General features: G+C 36.0%; 1 protein-coding gene across 1 annotated transcript in view; it reads left to right on the top strand.

The window, feature by feature from the left end:
• Positions 1-19903, top strand: part of IL1RAPL1 (interleukin 1 receptor accessory protein like 1) — a 653817-nt gene that overhangs the window by 21845 nt on the left and 612069 nt on the right. The window lies entirely within an intron of this gene.

Below are 19903 nucleotides of genomic sequence, written 5' to 3'. Positions count from 1 at the left end.
CTTTGTTAAAATATCTTTGCTTAGTACATACTTCATATACTATTTCTTTCTCTGCCAAAAAAAAGTGTCTTTGTTTTAACATTTCAATCAACTAAATCATTTAATAACTCTACATGCATATGTTGAGAAAAATATACTTAGAAGAGTTAAAAGTGTATTTTCATTTCTGCCTTAGTAAACCTCCTCTTTATCTGTGCTAAAGAGAAATTTCCACAGGACGTACTTATAGGACACTTGATTGTAACAAAATCCTCAGGTCATTGGAACTCAATTGTGAGTTACATCCCCACCCCCTCCAGTATGTGTATTAATTATCTTAGAGGGAATAACCTTTATTCTTTACTTTTTTCCAGGAAATCCTTGCATCTCTTCTGGGAGTCAGGTTAGCATTAGATCTCTTCTTCCTTCTCTCTGCTTGAGAGGGGACTCATTTTTCTGGTTCTAAAGGAAAAAGTTGCAATCCCTATAGGAATCAACACAGGGCAAGCACTGCCCCATTATCAGTCGAGAAGAGATTTCTTTTCCAGCTTTCTCTTTCCTTTCTAGCTTTTGAAGTTCAAGCTTATATAAGAATTAATTTAAATGAATTTGTTTGAAAATATCTTTTAATCACTTTAGCAAACTTCTACCAGAGCATTGGGTTACTTTCTTTTTCAAAGAGTTCAAATTGTCTTTTCCAAAATGTGTACTTAAAATTACTTTGAAAAAGGAGATAATTGGTGTCAGGAATTTGGGGCAATGGGTAAGGATATAGATGAAATTAAATCAGGAACATGTTGATAATTGTTGAAACTGGGTGATGGTATATGGGAGTTATTTAGTGTTTTTTATTTTTGCATATATTTAAAATTTTCCATAATTAAAAAATCAACAATACAAAAAATTTAAATGGCTCTCAGAATCTTATTTTTGTAGCATTTATCTCTTTTGTGTATCAGTAAGCTATGGCTATATAACATATCACCTCAAAAACCAGTGAGTTAAAACAATAATCATTTGATATTGAGCATGACTCTACAGACCAGCTGGGCTCTCTCATGTATCTGCTGTCAACTGCAGGTCAATAGGAAGTTCTACTCATTTTGCCTGGCCTACATGTTTCGGGATTATTTACGTAGAGGCCAGTCTAATATGGCCTCAGTTGGTAAAATTGACCTCTCCCCATGGTCTCTAATCCTCCACAGACTAACTCATGTTTTTCCATCCAGAAGGGGCTGGGTTCCAAGAAGGAGAATGACGGCACTGAGGCCTCTTGATGCCTAAGCTCAGAATTGGCACACTGTCGTAAAATTTGCTGCATTCTGTTGGCCAAAGCAAGTGACAAAGGCAGCCCAGATTCAAGGAGTAGAAAAGAAAATTAGTTCTTGTTGGAAGGAGCTACAAAGTGACATTGCATTGGAGACATGGATACAGGTAAATTGTATCCATCAATGCAATCAATCTAACATGTAAGCATTTCTTGCTTTTAAATCAACCATTACTTATATTCTGATAATTTACAAATTTGTATATCTACCCCTGACTCTTCCTCCAGCTTTAACCTGACTGCTGGTCACCTACTCTTTGATCGCCCATAAACACTTCCCATTCAGTGACTAGAGGGTTTTTTACTGCTTCCCTAAAACTTTCTTCTACTCCCCGCCCCCTTCCTCCCTCCCTCCCTCCCTCCCTCCACTCAATGTCATTACCATCCACTCATTCATCTGTTCACCCCTCTATCCATTATTGAATTCAATAAACATTTATTGAATGCCTATTATGTGGCTAGCACTGGGCTAATTATTGAAGAATCTAAGTAAGACCAGCAAAAACAGACACAGCCTTTGTCCTTATAGGCCTTACAGAGCACAGGCCAAGAAATACAATCAGAAATCACAAAATACATGGAAAATATAACAGCTGTTAAAGAGGAAAGATGGTGTTATGGGAGATTATAATCAGATCTGAGTTTGTAAAGATTTAACTGATCAGACCTGCAGAATGAGATGATGTAGCATAACCCTCAACCAACCCATGGCAGACATGTAGCTTGAGTGAGTCATAAACCTTTATTATTATGTCACTGTAAGATTTGGGGCTCATTGATAGCCTAGCCTATCTTGATGAACGTACATGGTGTTATGATGGGTCATCCTCCAATGTCTTGAAGACACCAAGGTTAACTGGTGGCAGAACTTGATGTAAGCAGGAAATCTTAAAACCAGGTACCTAAGCCTTCCTTGAGTGAGGCTGGAAAATGAGAGTAGAGACGGCAAAAGATTATAGAGCCAACTGGTATACATTTCAAAGGAGCAGGATTTTAGAGAAGAGAGTGGATAAGTTTTACTTAGGAGCCATAGCAAGAAGCAAGAGCATCAACCCCAGCTCCTTTCTCTGAAGTGCAGACTGTGAGGAAATAAATAGGCACCACTTGAGATGGCTGCAGGGGAAGTGATAATCACAGAGGAGAGCTACGTTTTATTGGGTTCATGCCTGAAAGAGAAGGGCATGCTATGGATTTAAGGTAGTTATGTGATTACGGAAATATTATACCAGAGTGTATAGAGAAAGAGTTTGAGATATGGGATATGTGTGGGCACTGGATATGAATGAATGAGTGAATGAATGAATGAAATACAGACCATTATGGAGCCGCGTGTGCAGTAAAGGTATGTGTGTCTTGGTGGGGGGATGCTTACAGTTTTAACATCAATTTATGAAACGAGATGACAGACATGGTGACCTCAATCTTACTGTCTCTTTAGGAGGATGATTCACTTGGTTGAGGTGAGGGCAGACCTGGAAGCCATTGAATCCGTTTGCTTTAAATGCCAGGTTGATGGTGAACCAGAATTTCAGGTCCCCAGGGTCCATTACTACTCCTTAATCTCATCTCTCGTTAACTCTCACATGTTTAATTACTTGCAATCCAGCTATTAGAAGTTTTTATTCCTCACTGTTTATAAGGTGATGTTTATAAAATATAAACCTGAACTTGTTACTCCCTGTTTAAAATTCCTTCAGTGATGCCTCAACTTTTCAGAATAAAATTTAAACTCTGTTAAAGCACAAAGGTTCTTTACCATCTCTCCTATAGCTACTACCCTAGGGTACCCTCAAGCCACTTTCCCCTACATCAGCCACTTACAACTACTTTAAGTTTCTTAGAGCTTCCTTGTTTCATGTTGTTGTGCTGGTATCTATTGCTGTTTAAAGTATCTGCAGTCTCTATCCTGCCCTTTTCATTTAGTTAACACTTCTCCTGACTATAGTCTGACATAATGACCCGTTGCATGTGTTTTCTAATGCTCTTTGGAAGTTACTCAATTAACTATCTGAAAGTTTCAGAAACACCTTGTCAAATACTGGTCAATCAACTTATTTCAGTATTTTTTTCTTTAATTGTTTTCTGAAATTTGGGAAGGCATGATTTTATTTCTTTTGGAAGTTTTCAATATTTTATTTACGATCACTAAAATAACAATGGTACATACAAACAGCTCGATGAATTTAAATACATTTTGATGAAATAAGGAGATCAAGGAAATAAAATAGGAGATATGAAAAGCCATTGCAGCAGAGAAAAATATATAGAAAACTACAGGGAGTGTGATTTGGAACTAAGGGCTATACATAGTCTAAAAGGGAAATGTAAGAGAGTAAAATTTGAGTCTTTATGTGGACTTGAATTAACTGGACACACAATTGCAGACGCTTATTTTGATAAGTGGAAAGCTTTGTCATCATTTGTACATTTTTTCCTTGATAGCAACCTTCATAAATTCTCTGCAGACACTTATCTTTTTTCAGTGAATGTAAGACGCCAAATATTGTAAGAGGCACAATATCTGTGCCAATAAACTATGACACAATGCTTTCTTATCACAGCAACTGTAAAAGACATTCCAGTTTCAGAGATGATAAAATGTGAGCAAAATGTGCATCTTAGAATTGATGAAATCTAGAAATTGATGAAAACAGACAAGTAACTAAACGATTAAATATGTGGCATTAGAAAACTTCCAGAGGAAATCAAGCCATGGCCTTACAATCTTTAGAAAAAAATAACTTAAAAAATTCACTAAAACCACTTGACCAGTATTTGACAAGGTGCTTCTGAAACCTTAAGCGTGTTAATTATTTCCAAACACATGATGAGGGTTATTATCCCGGACTCTGTGAAGTGAGATGTTAACTTGTAGCAAACTGGTAAGTTGTAAATTATTTTCGTCTGAGAGGGGTGCAAATTAATTCTCTTCAGAAGAAAACCAAACCCCAGGGTCACAGTTTATTGCCCTGTAGGACATTAGCCAGTTTTGTATCTAACTTTACAATCTTATTCCAAAACTTTTTCCTTTGTCAGAGAGATATTGCACCGGCCACTTGTTACAAATGGCAAGAAGACTTCATTCAAGACTAATGCAGTAGGGACTAGAGATTGAACATAGGGCGTTTTGTGTGTGTGTGTGTGTGTGTGTGTGTGTGTGTGTGCTTTTTTTTTTCTCTTTTGTTTGTTTCGGCCGCGAGGCATGCAGGATCTTAGTTCCCCAATCAGGGATCGAACCCGTGCCCCCTGCCGTGGAAGCGCAGATTCTTAACCACTGGACCACCAGGGAAGTCCCATAGGAGGTTTTTAAGCAGTGTGTGAGCTAGTGGAAAAGTACTGGAAGGCGTTAAGGGAAGGTTGGGCAGTGTGTTAGACCACCTATGCTAATTGATACTTATCAAAGTTAGACTCCTACCCTCCCACAGAGACTGAGAGGCAGGGATGCTCTCCCTGATGATTACATTTCAAAAGGATGGCTCCCAGGTGCTTGAGAAAGACATTCCTGGGTTGTAGAAGATTTACATCTCAAAGAGACAGAGCAAGACTCTACAATTATAGGGCTTCTCAAAGTAAGTGCTCTAAGAAAAGGAAGGTGGCGGGTGGGAGGCTGTCATCAGGAAGAAACCTATCTGAAGTTTTAGTCAAGCTGAGGGAGATGTGAAGGCAGTTCTGATCCCTGATTGCATATACCAGTCTATGGCATTCCTTTAGAACGAACTTTGTCATCCTCTGGTTCTCTCTAAACCTTTCACATATATTCACGGTATATTTGTATGAGGTTAAGGTTTTTTACATCTTTGAAAATTATATTGTGACTTCTTTTTCTCCTATAATTGTTGATAGAACTAGCGGAAATCAGACAGTGAAACCAGAAAACAAAACAAAATAACAACAAAAAGACACATTAAAACGCAGATTTAGAAAGGGCAAAAAAATCATTTCTGGAATCTGACTGATGAGACAGCATGGAGAGGCTAATGGAGTAAGGAGAAGAATAAATGGAAATAATTGTCTTTGGAATGTGAACATTAACATAATGGAGAGCAATGAATAAGAAGCATGAGAGTGTTAAGTATATTGTGTCATTGTCCCAAGAGACGCTCAGTTGAGAGATCACACCACAAAAACAAACAAAGAAAACACACCATTTTAAATCATAAGAAATGTATGTGATAACAAAATAATGAGAGAGCTCAGAAGAATCAGAGAATAAACAATTTATTACCAACTCTTAAGTAGCTTCGAATCCTCTTCCTAAATTTTCTTTGTAAATTCAAAAGTTAACTTAAATTCTGACTCAGACATAAATGAAGTTTGCAGCATTTATTTCTTTATTGCCAGGAGAAAGATTTATCTTGATCTATTTAAATCCTTCCAGGCATTCCTATTTATTTAAATTTATAAAAGTCCTTTTCTTTGATGTTACTCTAAGTTTATTTTTTCATTGTCTGAGAAAATGAACTGAAAAACCTAATTTCCGTTTCCTAAATTACTATTTTTCCCCATGAAATTTCTAGGACTCTCCAAATGATTGGAGTAAAATGGAGTGTGGCAAATTGCCTTCTAGAGGGACTCTTCACAATTAGAAGTTGCCAAAAGTAGAGATCAAAGCAGTGTATAATGGCTTTAAAACTAGCTCATGGATGATGACATATAAATCTTTTTGCTTTGACTACTTATATTTCGTAATTATTTTTACCAAGTCCCAAGTATAAAAGACATTTTGTACATAAAATGTACTCAATAAATGAAGATTAAATTTGAAAAACAACTACCTGCTTTCTTTTCATTCTACATGTAATCGATATGCATAAGCAGTAAAGAATATGGCAGAGTTGCGTTACATTTTGTAGTCTAAAGATTCCTATAATAGTGACATGTCAGGAACAGGGCTTCCCAAAGATTGTTTTCAGGAGTAATATTATCTCTGGGTCAGTGCAATTAGCATTATCGAATGTAACTTTGTGTAAAGAGGAAAACATTCTATTATCTTTGCTGTCCAGTACATTAGCCAATAACCACATGTGACTGTTAAGCACTTGGGGTATGGTTATTAAAACTAAATAACTGAATTTTTTATTTTATATCATATAAATTAAGTAGTCATATTTTGCTGATGGCTACCATACTGCAGAACACAATCTTCTTTGATGTGTTCTTCAAGAATAAAGAAAAACGTTTAAATTTTTTTATTTAGAAAACAAAACCCAGCTTAACCTAGTAGTTCCCAAATTTAGTTGAGCAAGGAATCCCTCGTTTACATCTGAGTAGAACATTGGGGTACACTTCTTTTTAAAGCAACAGTAAAAAGTGATAAGGTGTTTAGGGCCATTTACACATTATTCCTTGTTTTATTTGCTTGTTCATTTGTGTATTCACTCAACTAACATCTCTTGAGCTATGTAATGGGCACGGTTGTGATACAGTCTTGTTCGTTTATTAAGCTCTTTCTAATGGGAGAGACTGATTGGTAAAGAAATAACTATAGTACATGCAGTCTGGTAAATTCCAAAAGCACAGAGGGCTTTGGGAATACAGAGGTGGACACATCATCGAGATTTGTCATGGGGAACTTTCCAGAGGGAGACTGGAGGACAAGTAGGGCATTGATTTAAAAAGAGGGCCTTTTTTCATTTCTTATTTCACTGACTCCCCTCCCCACAGTTTGCTACTTAACCTGTTTTATTCAAGCTTGCTTCCTTATACCCTTAAGTCGGAGGGATTAAACCAGTTTTTGCAGGTTGGTTTGAGAGTAACATGCACTAAACATTTTCTGCTTCCTTTCTGCCACTCCATCCACTCTCCCTGTCCAACCCCTACACATTCCAACACACACCAAAGAAAGAGATCGTTCTAACTTTAAAAGTTTTACTGCTAATCACAAAAATTAAAAGCTATAATGCAAATGATAACCACAGAGAGGTTTAAATTTTTGTGTATAATCTTCAGTGTTCTCAAAATAACTCTCAAAATTTTAACCTGAGTGCAGGGACAGGTCTCCCATCTTTTAGTCTCCAATAGAACAGACACACATGCAGGTACACACACATAGCTACACATACACACACACTCATACACTCACATGCTCATGTCCTCTGTCTTTTCCCACTTCCAGCAACCTTCCAACTGATTTCTCTGTATCCTCCTTTCTTTCCTAATCTATTCTCAGCAAAGTAAGAAACATTCTAAAATGTAAATCTCATTAAGCCTCTCCCCAGATTATACTCTTCAAGAGTTATCTCAGTTTCTTTCAAGATAAATTCCGTAGCCTTAGAGTAGTTTAAAATTCCTGTAAGATGTAGTCCAAGTTTATTCCTGGACCCTAAGAACTAAAGGTCATAGAAAGGTGTCTAGCACATAGTAAACACTCAATCAATGTTAGCAATTATTTTAGGAAATGGTTCTCTGTCCAGGAAGCCTAAAAAGGTGGCACACTGTAAGATTAGGGAAGCAACTCGAAGTGCAGCAAATGTACAAAAAAAAGCAAATCCTAGAAATGTCACTAAGAACTCACTGTTCCCGACAACACTAATCTACTCCTCTAACCCTGCCGTCAGCCTACATACTTGATAGTTTCAAAGGAAGAAGTGTCTCCATTCACATCAAAACTACCTTTTTCACATAACAATGTATGCTTACAACAATATTGTAGACCCTCTCTTATCCTAAAAAAGTGTAAGTGTTAGGAAGCATTTTTTATAGATACTTAAAAAAACAGGTCATGTAAGACTGATTGGAATTTTAAAAACTACTTTTATTTTATTAACAGAGACAATGTAGGGTGGTTATCTCAAACACAGATTTAGTAAAGGATTTGTTCCTGACTCTGGAAGTGAGTGCCGTTAATTAGTGTCAGATTCCCAAAATACCCACCAGTATAACACATAGATTAAGCAAACCTGAGCTGATTACTTGGTGCAGTAAAAGAGACCAACATCTTGAGAGGTTCTTAGTAGGTTCTCAGAAGATGGAGCTTGAGGGTAGATATGTATAGGTTTGGGGGGGAGTTGGATTCAAGTAGATGAAAGCAGGTCTTTGAATGCTTTGATCAGAATGAAATTGGGCAAAATCCAAGATACAGACAAGGATTGGTGGATGCAGTGAATCAAGGGTTTTTGAGTAAGTCTTAATGAGTAAAGAGCTGTTGATAAGTGAGAGGGTTCATCCAGCTGAACAATGCATTGTCCAATAAAGGGTTTTTTCCCTCAAGATAACTTAGTGTCTTGAGGCAGAGCTGGTTGATCACTCTATAGTTCAGATAAATGTATTTTCAGGAATGTCCTGAAGTCACCAATGAAGCTATATATTAGTTTATAGCATTATTTCCTGGGAAAAGACTTCTTGGAACAAAGAGTAAAGTCATACTGATATAGGGACCTTGAAGATTAAACTATCTGGGTAACAACCTTTTTGAGTGTCCTGAGTTGTAAAAAGGGGATATCAGTGGGAACTTTTTCTTGTGGTTATTTTGAGAACTCAATGAAATACTGTGAATAAAGTCCTTAGTAGGATACCTGTCACTTAGCAGATCTACAAAGACTGTAAAGTATCTTCTGTTTTAAATGAAGTATTCTTAATGTAGCAACCCATTCTTTTATTCACTCATTCTAGAGCATCCACCGTAATCCATATATGTCCTTTGCTATGTGTAAAGGCACAGAGATGAAAGGACCCTGTGCTCAAATAACCTTTGCACTAATAGACATGTTACCCTGTGACATGGAGTGTGCTCTGGGAAAAATATGAATTGACATGCTGAGGCAGCCCAGGAAATTTAGAAAAGTCAGAAAAACTGTCCTAGTGAAGTTGATCTTTGACCTGGGCCTTGAAGGATGAAGAGTAATCTGTGAGACAGCCAAGGGTCAAAAGATCATTCCAGGCTAAGGGAAGAGTACAAAGAGTAGGAGCTATTAATTTCCATGCTGGGTTCCAGATATGAGGAGGTGAGATTCCAGATGGAGCAGCAGCAGATGAGTCTGGATAAGAACAGTGTGATAAATAATAATAAATTCAATATATAATTACAGTAATCTGTGTTTTCAGTAAACATGAGTTGATTCCAACCAAAGGGTCAAGGTTTTTTGTTTGTTTGTTTGTTTGAATCAGGGTAAGAAATTGGGCTTCTGTCCTGTATGCTCTAGTGGTTGGCAAATATGTTTTGTTTGTACACTAGAGTCACATGGAAAGACTTTTATAATTGTCCAGGTTATGCCTAAAACCTCCTAGAGATTCTGATTTCATTGATCTGGGATGAAGCCTGGGAATCTGTATTTTTAAATGTTTTTGTGTTTTGCTTGTTTGTTTAATGCTCCCCTAGTGATTCTAATGTATAGGCAAGACAGAAAAACTGCCTGCAGTAAAGAGTCACAGTCCAAGACCAATAGTCAGAAGCCCAGTATGAGTCATTGAAGCAGTAGCCTTAAGGTCCACATGCACAATTCTGTAAGCAAGGAGTCAAGAGAGGTTTGCTAGTGGAGCCATCCCATGATAACCCATGTTAGGAGGTAATGCTAGCAGTAGAGAGAGACTGAATTCGAGCAGAGTGAGTGTTCAGTCATTCCTGCTTACCTGGAGCTTGGTTTCAAAGAAGAAATGGAAAGAGGTTCTTCAGATCTTCCCAGTGATATCAGTCATAGGCTAAAGCTGAGGTAGTATACATGAGATGAGATGCACTCAAAAGAAAGAAGTAAATGATGGATTAAACTAAGATGTTGGGATAAAGAAGAGAGAGGGAGCTCAGTCAAGGAAAAATCCAAGGGTTGTAGTTATGGGGCAGGAGTAGCAGGTACGGGCATGGAGATGAAGATAGCACATTTAAAAAGGTTGAGTGTAAGGAGCTTCCAAATAAATCATGACTACTTCCCCAAGCATTACTTTACTCCAGACCCAGGCGCAACTGGGTAGTCCCTCCTCTTTCAGAAAATCTTTAACAGCCTGCTGTCTCTCCTTCTTTGTCGAAAACCCCAATGCCCTTAGGCCATTCTCTGACTGCTTTCTCAGTTCCAAAATATTTCCTTTACTCTTCTAAGGGTTGTTTTTTTGCTACAGTAGATCTTATATTATTTTTGAATTGAGAAATGAGCTGTAGTTAGCATCCCAGAGCCACAGAAAATGACAGTATTCATGAACTATTTCTGATGAACATGAAAAAAGTCAAATGTGGTCAATTTCCTAGGTAACCTCAAGGTCAAGCAAAACAGTCCACCTGCCCCATTGCCAAAGGTCCTGGGGCACATTATGAAAAATGAAAATTAAAGGCAAACAGAAAGCCTAAGCATATGTATTTTGATTTGTGATTGAATTATTAAGTGAGAATAATAACTACGTAGGATCAATGATGGTGTTGTCTATGGGATTCTAGGAAAAATTCTCTAATCTTCCCCAAATATTTTAGGATCTTGTGTCACAATTGCTGAAACCCTAACTCCAAGCTTAGGAGAAGGATAACATGGCTGCCAGCTTTTTACTGGTGTCAAGAAAAACACTAGAAAATTTGCAAAATGACTGTCAAAAACAATGGTGTTAACATGACAACAAAAGCAAATTTGTATATTTTTTTTAATCCCTCAGAGGTCAAGGGAGTGATATCTTCTAGTAATTCATCTAGGAAATTAACCACCTCTGGTTTTTAAAATCAGAGGTATGTAGTTCATAAATACTGTCATTTTCTTTTATTTTGAAGAATATGGTTCATAGGTAATTATTTGTTGGAAAATATTTTTATACATAACAGCGTGTTTAGGATAGCATCTGCTGATGCACCACAGATAAAAATTGTTGTAGCTGGGACAGCAATTTCAATCAGAAAGAAAAACCTTAAGGAGCTTCATAAAATTTACCACAATTTATGCTTCTGAGTCCATGCTATATATTTGTTGATTTGTTTCATTCCCTGAGGGATCAGTAGTGAATATTTAAGTAAAAGAGGACATGATTGCACATTAAATACAATGTGTCTTCTGGGAAGATAGAGAAATCTTTCAGTTTTAGCAGCATTCATGTTTGTGTGCCTGTGTATGTGTGTGTGTGTGTGTGTGAATTTATTCAATAATAAAAATACCACCTTCCATTTGCATGATATTTAAAAGTTTTTTTTCAGTGCATTTCTGATATATTCTCCTTTTCAGTCCCTCAGTAATCCTGTAAGGTAACAACAATATACGCAATACTCTTTTTTTTTTTCATCTTTATTGGAGTATAATTGCTTTACAAGAGTGTGTTAGTTTCTGCTTTATAACAAAGTGAATCAGTTATACATATACATATGTTCCTATATCTCTTCCCTCTTGCGTCTCCCTCCCTCCCACCCTCCCTATCCCACCCCTCCAGGCGTCACAAAGCACCGAGCTGATCTCCCTGTGCTATGCAGCTGCTTCCCACTAGCTATCTACCTTAAGTTTTGCAATACTCTTAACAAAATCCTTTGACATGCAGTATCTTATTTGAGACAACAAGCTCGAGAAGTAAGTAATATTATCTCAATTTAAATAATGAGACAGTGAGGCCCAAACAGGATAAGACACTTAGCAACCCGCAACAAGCTATTTGAGAATGAACTGATACTCAAACCTGAGGCTTGTTAACCTAACACCGTGCTTGATTCATAGAAAGATTCAGTAAATACCTGAATTCATAATTTGTATAGAAATAGCATATCACTACCACAACGAATTTTGGCTTTCTTTTGATTATTGTATCCCAGGGAGAGGTTTTGTCTGTAGCCAAGTATCATCTGGAAGAGTTTACTTAACTAATTTGAGCCATATAGACATTTCACTAATGTGGGAAAGCACACCATAATATAGGCTTAAGGAGCCATGAGACCTGCATGTTGTGTATTATTTGAAAAGAAGCAAAACATTTTAATACAAAACTACTCCACATGAATTTGATGGGGTATTTTCCCTTTGTTTTTATTAGTATAAATCTGCCTATCTTTAATAATTATTGGTGAGCATAAATTAAAAGAGAATTATTGAGAAATAACACCAAAGATCTAAGTATGCATAGAGTTTATTTCACAGAAAGATGCCTATAAAACTTGTATAACCAATCGGCAGGCTAAAAGAATAACCTCATGTAAATGCAGAATGCAATTACCATTTTCACAAATTTGGTACATGTTGGGAATGTCATTTCAATCAGGGCTAATCATAATATGTCAGGAATAACTGTGATAACCATAAGTGATAATGTTATGCTGCTCACTTTTTCTAATTCTGGTGGCAAAGTATGCAAAGGAAAATTTTCAAAGAGCCTGTAAAACATGTTCAAGATTTTTCCCACTTTAAAAAATATTTTCAGGGAAGTATTCATCATTATAGAGCAACAATTATTTTGATAACTCAATTGTTCTTAGACTAATCTCGTCTTAGAATTTTTGCCATCTTTTAAGGCAGATTAAAAAGAACAAGTATCAGCTTTTAAGTTACTGTATTTTTTTAGTACACATAAATTTAAATATTAGTTTGAAAGTGTTGCCTATTTCATTTTTTTAGCAAGTATGCTTCTTATTGATAATGAGTAAAGTACATATAAACAACAAACTAAGCACCTCAGCACGAAGCTCAATGGGTATTCCTGTTGGTTGCATTATGAAGTTGGTATGAATGCCATTTTGATGCTCTCTCATTTTCTGGCTCCTGATGAACAAACACGTTAATGGAAACATTATTAATTTCATTACTGATTTTAATGGGTCTCACAAATAAATGCATTTATTTTGAATGCCTTAAATCAGGTGATCTTTTTTTCTGGTTTACATTTTTATTTTTTAATATTTAAAATTTTTTATTTTATATTGGAGTATAGTTGGTTAACAATGTTGTGTTAGTTTCAGGTGTACAGCAAAGTGATTCAGTTATACATATAACCATTGTTTTTCAGATTTTTTTCCCATATAGGTTATTACAGAGTACTGAGTAGAGTTCCCTGTGCTATACAGGAGGTCCTTGCTGATTATCTATTTTATATATAGTAGTGTGTATATGTTAATCCCAAGCTCCTAATTTATCCCCCCCGCCAAGTTTCCCCTTTGGTAACCATAAGTTTGTTTTCGAAGTCTGTGAGTCTGTTTCTGTTTTGTAAATGAGTATCATATGATGTCATTTATATGTGGAGTCAAAAAAAATGATACAAATGAACTTATTTACAAAACAGGTGATCTCTCTTATTATTGAAGTATAGTTGATTTACAATGATGTGTTCATTTCTGCCGTAGAGCAAAGCGATTCAGATATATATATATATATATATATATATATATATATATATATATGCACACACACATTCTTTTTAAAAATATTCTTTTCCATTATGGTGATCTTAAGCTGTAATTCATTGTAATTACTGCTTTTTATATTTTGAAAAATAGCAGCATGTGTATGAGTATATAGAATGTGTGTATCTCTGTGTGTTTGTGTGTGTGTCTGTGTGTGTTGAGTCGTGCTGAGATATTTTCTTTTAGCACACGTATTTAGAATTATCAAAAAAATATTTGTTTCTTAAAGGGAGGTCAGGTTATATCACTTTTCTACTCTCGAAAGGAGTAATAAATTCAGATAATAATTCTCTAAATTTGGGCTTAATAACCCAGAATCCTATAGGATGTCACTCTACGTTGTATTAGGCGACTACTCTATGTGTACATTTCGTGGAGGGTCATGGAAAAGGTATTTATGTGAAGTGTAGGACAGATCTTTGCCTACAAATAGAAGGAAGAAGTGTAAGAGACATAAATCAAAATATAAATAATACAAATCAATGTTAATAATTTATTGTTAAATAAGGCTTTCTTATTAATGGTCTAACCTTTAAACGTTTTCAGAATGATATTCCCTGTTATGAAGCTTAAATCTTATAATGAAATCCATACTTGGGAAAAACCCTTTAATTTTCCAATTACATTATGAAATAAAATAAATAATGAGTCTTCGTGATAGAAAAAAAAATAACAGAAGCCAAGTTCATGGAGTTGCTTTCTCTTGGTGTGTTTATTAATTGTAGTCTTACACAGCAGTAAGAGCTCTTCATCAGTATTTTACTTGTCTGAGCTCAGCTCTGTTTAAAACTCCCCTGAAGGACAATTCCAAAACTAACCTATTCTTCTCAGGTTCCCTATTTGACCCTTCTTTTCCCTCCTCTCCCTTTAACCTATATTCTTCCATCTGGTAAGTTTTTAAACATTTGAGACCATCAGCTATGAATGCTCTTGCCTTCCCTTTATCCTAATTATTAATGTATTCATGACCACAACTAACCTCATGCCTTTTTTCCTGTCTCCAGGGATGAGGGTCTCATCTTCCACTTAAGAGATAATTATTTCACCTGTGTCCTTGATTCTTTTGATTCCTTTTCTCTTTCAACTCTATGGTTAGCTTCATCTTCTCCTTGCTCATGGAACTGCCGTTTCACTCTCTTCTTTTCTGAGCCAAACTTCTCAAGGGAGTAATCTCAGTTCTTTATCTCTGTGACCTAATCTCCCATTTCCTCCTAAGCCAGTGCAGTTCAGTCTCTACTCATCACTGGGCAAAAAGTGTTGTTTTTATGATGAGTGATGACATTTGTATTGGTAAATTTAGTGAGTATGTACTAGTTATTCTTTACCAGGTCTCTCTTCTGCACTTGACACTGTTGATTACTCTGTCTTAGAAATTCTCAACACACTTGACTCCTATGACACCATCCTCTGTTCTCATTCTTCTGTGGACACTTCGTCAGTATTGGCCATGAGCTCCTCTTCCTCCAAGTTACCTTTTAGTTATAGGTGCTGCCATGCTTCCATCCCAGTTCCTTTACTCTTCTCACTCTGCACACCATCTTGGTGCCCCCATGCCTTCTTCCACCCTTTGCTTCACCATCTGACACTTTCATGTAGTGGTTCCACAGGTATACGAAACTCACCATGTCTGAACTCATGCTGAGTAAGTCTCTCCCCCTCTTCTCTTAGCACAGCATCTTTAGGGTGACCTAGGTGAGGAACAGTGGAGTCATTCTTGTTCACCAACATCCTCACTTTCCCATTCAATCAGTCACCAAGATTTGCACATTTTGTCAACTAAGTATTTTCTTTCTTTCCATATCTTCTCTTTTATCCCTAGCACCAAGCTCTGGTTCAGATATTTTTTCTTTATTTCTTTCTTGGTCTCCGACAACAGTACACGGATTTTCACATAACAACATGACATAATACTCTCATTTACAAAAGGATATCATTTTTGGATTTGGAATAATATCATACATTTTAAAGTGTCTATAAGATTAGTTTATTTCCTCATAAATTCTTATACAGTCATATGAACAATTCAACATCACTGCTTTATACACATGTGGCTTATATAATATGCAATTAGTTTTATAGTGTTGTTATTATTCAGTGGTATTTTAAATTTGTGAAATGTGCTAGTAAAGACCAAGCTATTCTACATTTTTTTAACCCGCAGAAAGATTAAACTACTTGTTATTTAAAAAAATGGCTGCTATTGGTTTTAACATTTTCATATTTAGCTTTGTGTGGAATAGCTCATGAATATTTCTCAGTTCTCCTCTCTCTTTTTCACATAGCATCAGAAATTCCTCCATTTTGACAGATATTTAGGTTAATTTCTTGATATTATGGTCACTATTCATATTCGTCAAGTGTTTTGATATAGACAGTTAGAAAGCATAAAGTACGAGTATATGTCTCAGTCACACAGATGATCCTTTCCAGGAGTAGAATGTGCATTTATTAATCGTGTTTCTACTCACAGTACTTAGCGTGGGATCTGTCACAGAGTGAGCACTAAACATTTTTTAAATTAATGAAGCTGTCAAAGGTCACCCAGGAATGTAATTCCAGAGGACAGATGAAGTTTTTCACATCTTCATGTTCATACTCCACATTCTTCCTTATGCAGTTATTCAAAATTAATTGGCAAGAATTGCCACTGTCCTTTTTTTGTACTTGTTTTGAATTCTAGATTTTATTTTATTTTGCCATCTGTATTCTTTACACTTCCTTGAAAAATCAGGCACCGTATAAAATCAGACACAGTTTCAGTTGGTTGATACATTTCACAAGGGACCATTCCAATCATTATCTTCTTGGTCATTTAAATACCCATTTGTCTACTTATTTTCATGTAAAAAATTGGTATCTCTTTGAAAACCTTACATATGTAGCTATGTAGAAACACCAAAGCTGTTTTTTCTCTTTTATGTTGTGAAGGTTAGGGTAAGAGAAAGTGACACCTGGTTTCATTCAAGGTATTTTGTTAATTCATTGACACTTGCCTTTGAAAAAAGGATCCTGTATCTCCTTGTCTTATTTATGATGAATTGGTTTGTATATATATAAAGACATATTTATGACCTTAGATCTAGTCAAGTATAATATCTCTCTAGTTCAGTTGTATGCCTTTCCAAGGACTCTCAATTTTTATCCAAAGTTTCTTGTTGAGTTTTAACTCCTACCAAATAGAAGCAAATTATTAGCAGCCACTGTACTTTCACTGTAGAAAATTGTATAAGGTGTTTTGTACATTGATGCATTTTTCTACTTCTACATCTACTTTTTTTTTTTTTTTTTTTTTTTTTTGCGGTACGCGGGCTCCAGACTCGCAGGCTCAGTGGCCATGGCTCACGGGCCCAGTCACTCCGCGGCATGTGGGATCTTCCCGGACCGGGGCATGAACCCGCATCCCCTGTATCGGCAGGCAGACTCTCAACCACTGTGCCACCAGGGAAGCCCTACATCTACTTTTAAATGTATTTTTTTATAAATCTATTTTTAATAATACTTGAAAAGATTAGTACTATTGAGAATGCATTGTTCGAAAGGGTCATAGACTTCACTATCATCTCATTAAGTGAACAGCCTAAAAAGATAATTATTTAATTTATGTTTCAACTGTAATAGTGACTTATTTGAATAATAACGTAGCCACCACTTGTTATACTTTAATGATAGTGATATTACACTTTTCCTTATTCTCACAATGACCCTGTAAATAAATAGACTATGATTATTTCCAATACCCAGCTGAAAATTCAAGGCTCACAGAATTTATGTGACTTCCCACTGTCATACTGGGACTGGAATCTGTACCAACTTTGTAGAACTTGAGAATTTATGCTCTTTCTTTTGTAGCAATAGTTTTCAGTATTTTTTTGCTTGCATATTTCTACATGGCAACACACTCCCATTATTTTACATAAAATATCTGCAGAAAAAAGTAAGGTAATATGTATAACCTAAACCTGTCGTCTTTTACATTTCCCTCCCAAACTTTAGCTGTTTAAATACCCATGATCCTCATGAGAATTATGACAATATATAGTAGTGGTTGAAGGCTGGCTCCAAATATGAATCTCTAATGCTCAGGTTTAATTTTCCTGGGTACTAGGATATTGGTATTTTTACAAGTTTCCTTGGTGATTTTAATGTATAGCTAGGGTTGAGAATGAATGCTATATATGCCGTCTTCTCAAGGTTTCTCTTCTATTGTATTATATGAAGTGAAAAAGGCATATTAAAAAAATTAAAGTAAATTTATATTGTTTACTATCAATGACAGAGATCAAATCATTTCTCAATTCTTAATATCATGATTACAGTGGTTTTTCTCCTGATTCTTTTCAGTTTGTTTAATTTAATGCTTTGACCTTGGGCAATTTTCTCTTAGAGGCTATTTTCTATTCTTTCTAATTCTTAAATTAAACTTTTAACCACGTAATACTATTTATTAGTTACTGTTTTGTATAAAATGACTCTTTACGGAAATGTGGAAAGGTGAGTAGGAGAATAACTGCTAATGGGTTGGGGTTTCTTTTACAGGGATATAATGTTTTAAAATTACGTTGTGGTGATGGTTGCACAACCCTATGAATACATACTAAAAACCATTGACTTGTGCGTTTGAAATGGATGAATGATATGTTATATGAATTATATCTCAATGCTGCTGCTTTAAAAATGTATATTTTGGTACATATTGGTGAAGAGGCTCAACAGGTACAAACTTCTATTTCTCTCTCCTTTCCTCTCTCCCCTCTCTATCCCTCCCCCCACCCTCATGCCCTGCAGGTTCCTTGACCCAGATAGAGCCATCTTTATTCTGTGTGAACAAGACTGGTGATTATATCCTTCTTTCCTAAAAATCTAGGCTTCACCTCCAGGTTGTTGCTACTGAGGTTCCTCTACTCTTGTAGATGTCCACTGTACAGAACCCCAGTCATTTCCATGTTGACTCTATTTTCTGTGTGTTCCAACATTAGGGTGATTATAATCCATCATACAAACTGAGATACTTTTCTGAATGAAAGAGGACACTACTAATAATTACAGTGGAATAACAGACATAGAATGGGGCTGTTCTGTGAAGATGAGTCTTATAGACACCCAAAGTATAGAAAAACACTCACACATCTTGGCCTCCAAAGTTTTGAACATAGTCTCATCTTTCCTGCTGTAGCAGCTGCTTTGCCTCACTCGGGTATGAGGTAAAGTTCATTCCTCCATGTCTCTCAACTGCAAAGAATATATTCCATAGATTTTAAAGGGGTCCCCTTAAAGAACCCTTTAGTTGGCTGGAGATGATGGGTCATAATCCCCAATTCTTCCCCAAGGAGATAGATGACAGCTCTTTCCCAAAAGTATCTGCACCAAATCCTACCTCTGCATCTTTGTAAACCATTTATAATCTGAAAGTCATCAAAGTGTTCAAGAGTGAGGAACAGATGCTTACCCATTTCCTTTAAAAATCTCTATTTAGTGATTTGTAACTCACATTACTATTTCACATCTGTTGCAAGTTGGTGCCTAGTTCCAACTTCAGTGTCAACATCTTGTTTCATATATATATATTCTTTGTCATCACAAATGTGAGAGTTATTTTTGAGTAGAATGTTAAAAGGAGTTCTTTGCTTTACTGGTTAAGTGTGGCACAGGCTTTGAAAACAGAAAACTAAGGTTATTAGATTTATGACTTTAGGAAAGTGACTTGGCTTCCTGAAGTCATAACTTAATCCTCAAAGGAGGGTAATAATACTACCTACCTCTAGGGCTATTATCATGATCATCACATATGTAAAGAAATTACTACTATGATTGTTGTTAAGATCTATATTAAACCATTAGTAGAACAAAAAATGAAAAAAAAAAAAACGGTGTGAAACGTCACAGGCTAATTTTCAGGATACCATTCTAATGTCTTTAGAAGCAGGAGATGCAGTTGAGAATTCCTCAGAGCACAGAATCACAAAAATATCTACATAGATTTGATGCATAAACTTGTCTTACAGAGGTGCTCAATTAATACTGAATGAATGACACTATATAATTCTATACTTTAGCTACTAAGCAACTTTTAAAAGTATATGGGACCATAATGTTACTCCATTAGTTTCCCGAGGCTACTGTAACAGGTTACTACAAACTTAGTGGCTTAAAACGTGAAAATTTATTCTATCACAGATCTGGACATTCCAAGTGTGAAATCTGGCAGAACCACAACTTATCAGAGGAAGTCTGCCAATGAGAATGCTTGATTCTGTGTATTATTCTAAAGTGATAGACTTGGCTTGAGGTCTAGTTGGTTCCTTGCACCTTTTAGAGAA

The sequence above is a fragment of the Delphinus delphis genome, chromosome X (genome assembly GCF_949987515.2).
Source record: "Delphinus delphis chromosome X, mDelDel1.2, whole genome shotgun sequence".
NCBI classification, from domain to species: domain Eukaryota; kingdom Metazoa; phylum Chordata; class Mammalia; order Artiodactyla; family Delphinidae; genus Delphinus; species Delphinus delphis.
This window is presented reverse-complemented; position numbering and strand designations above follow the sequence as displayed.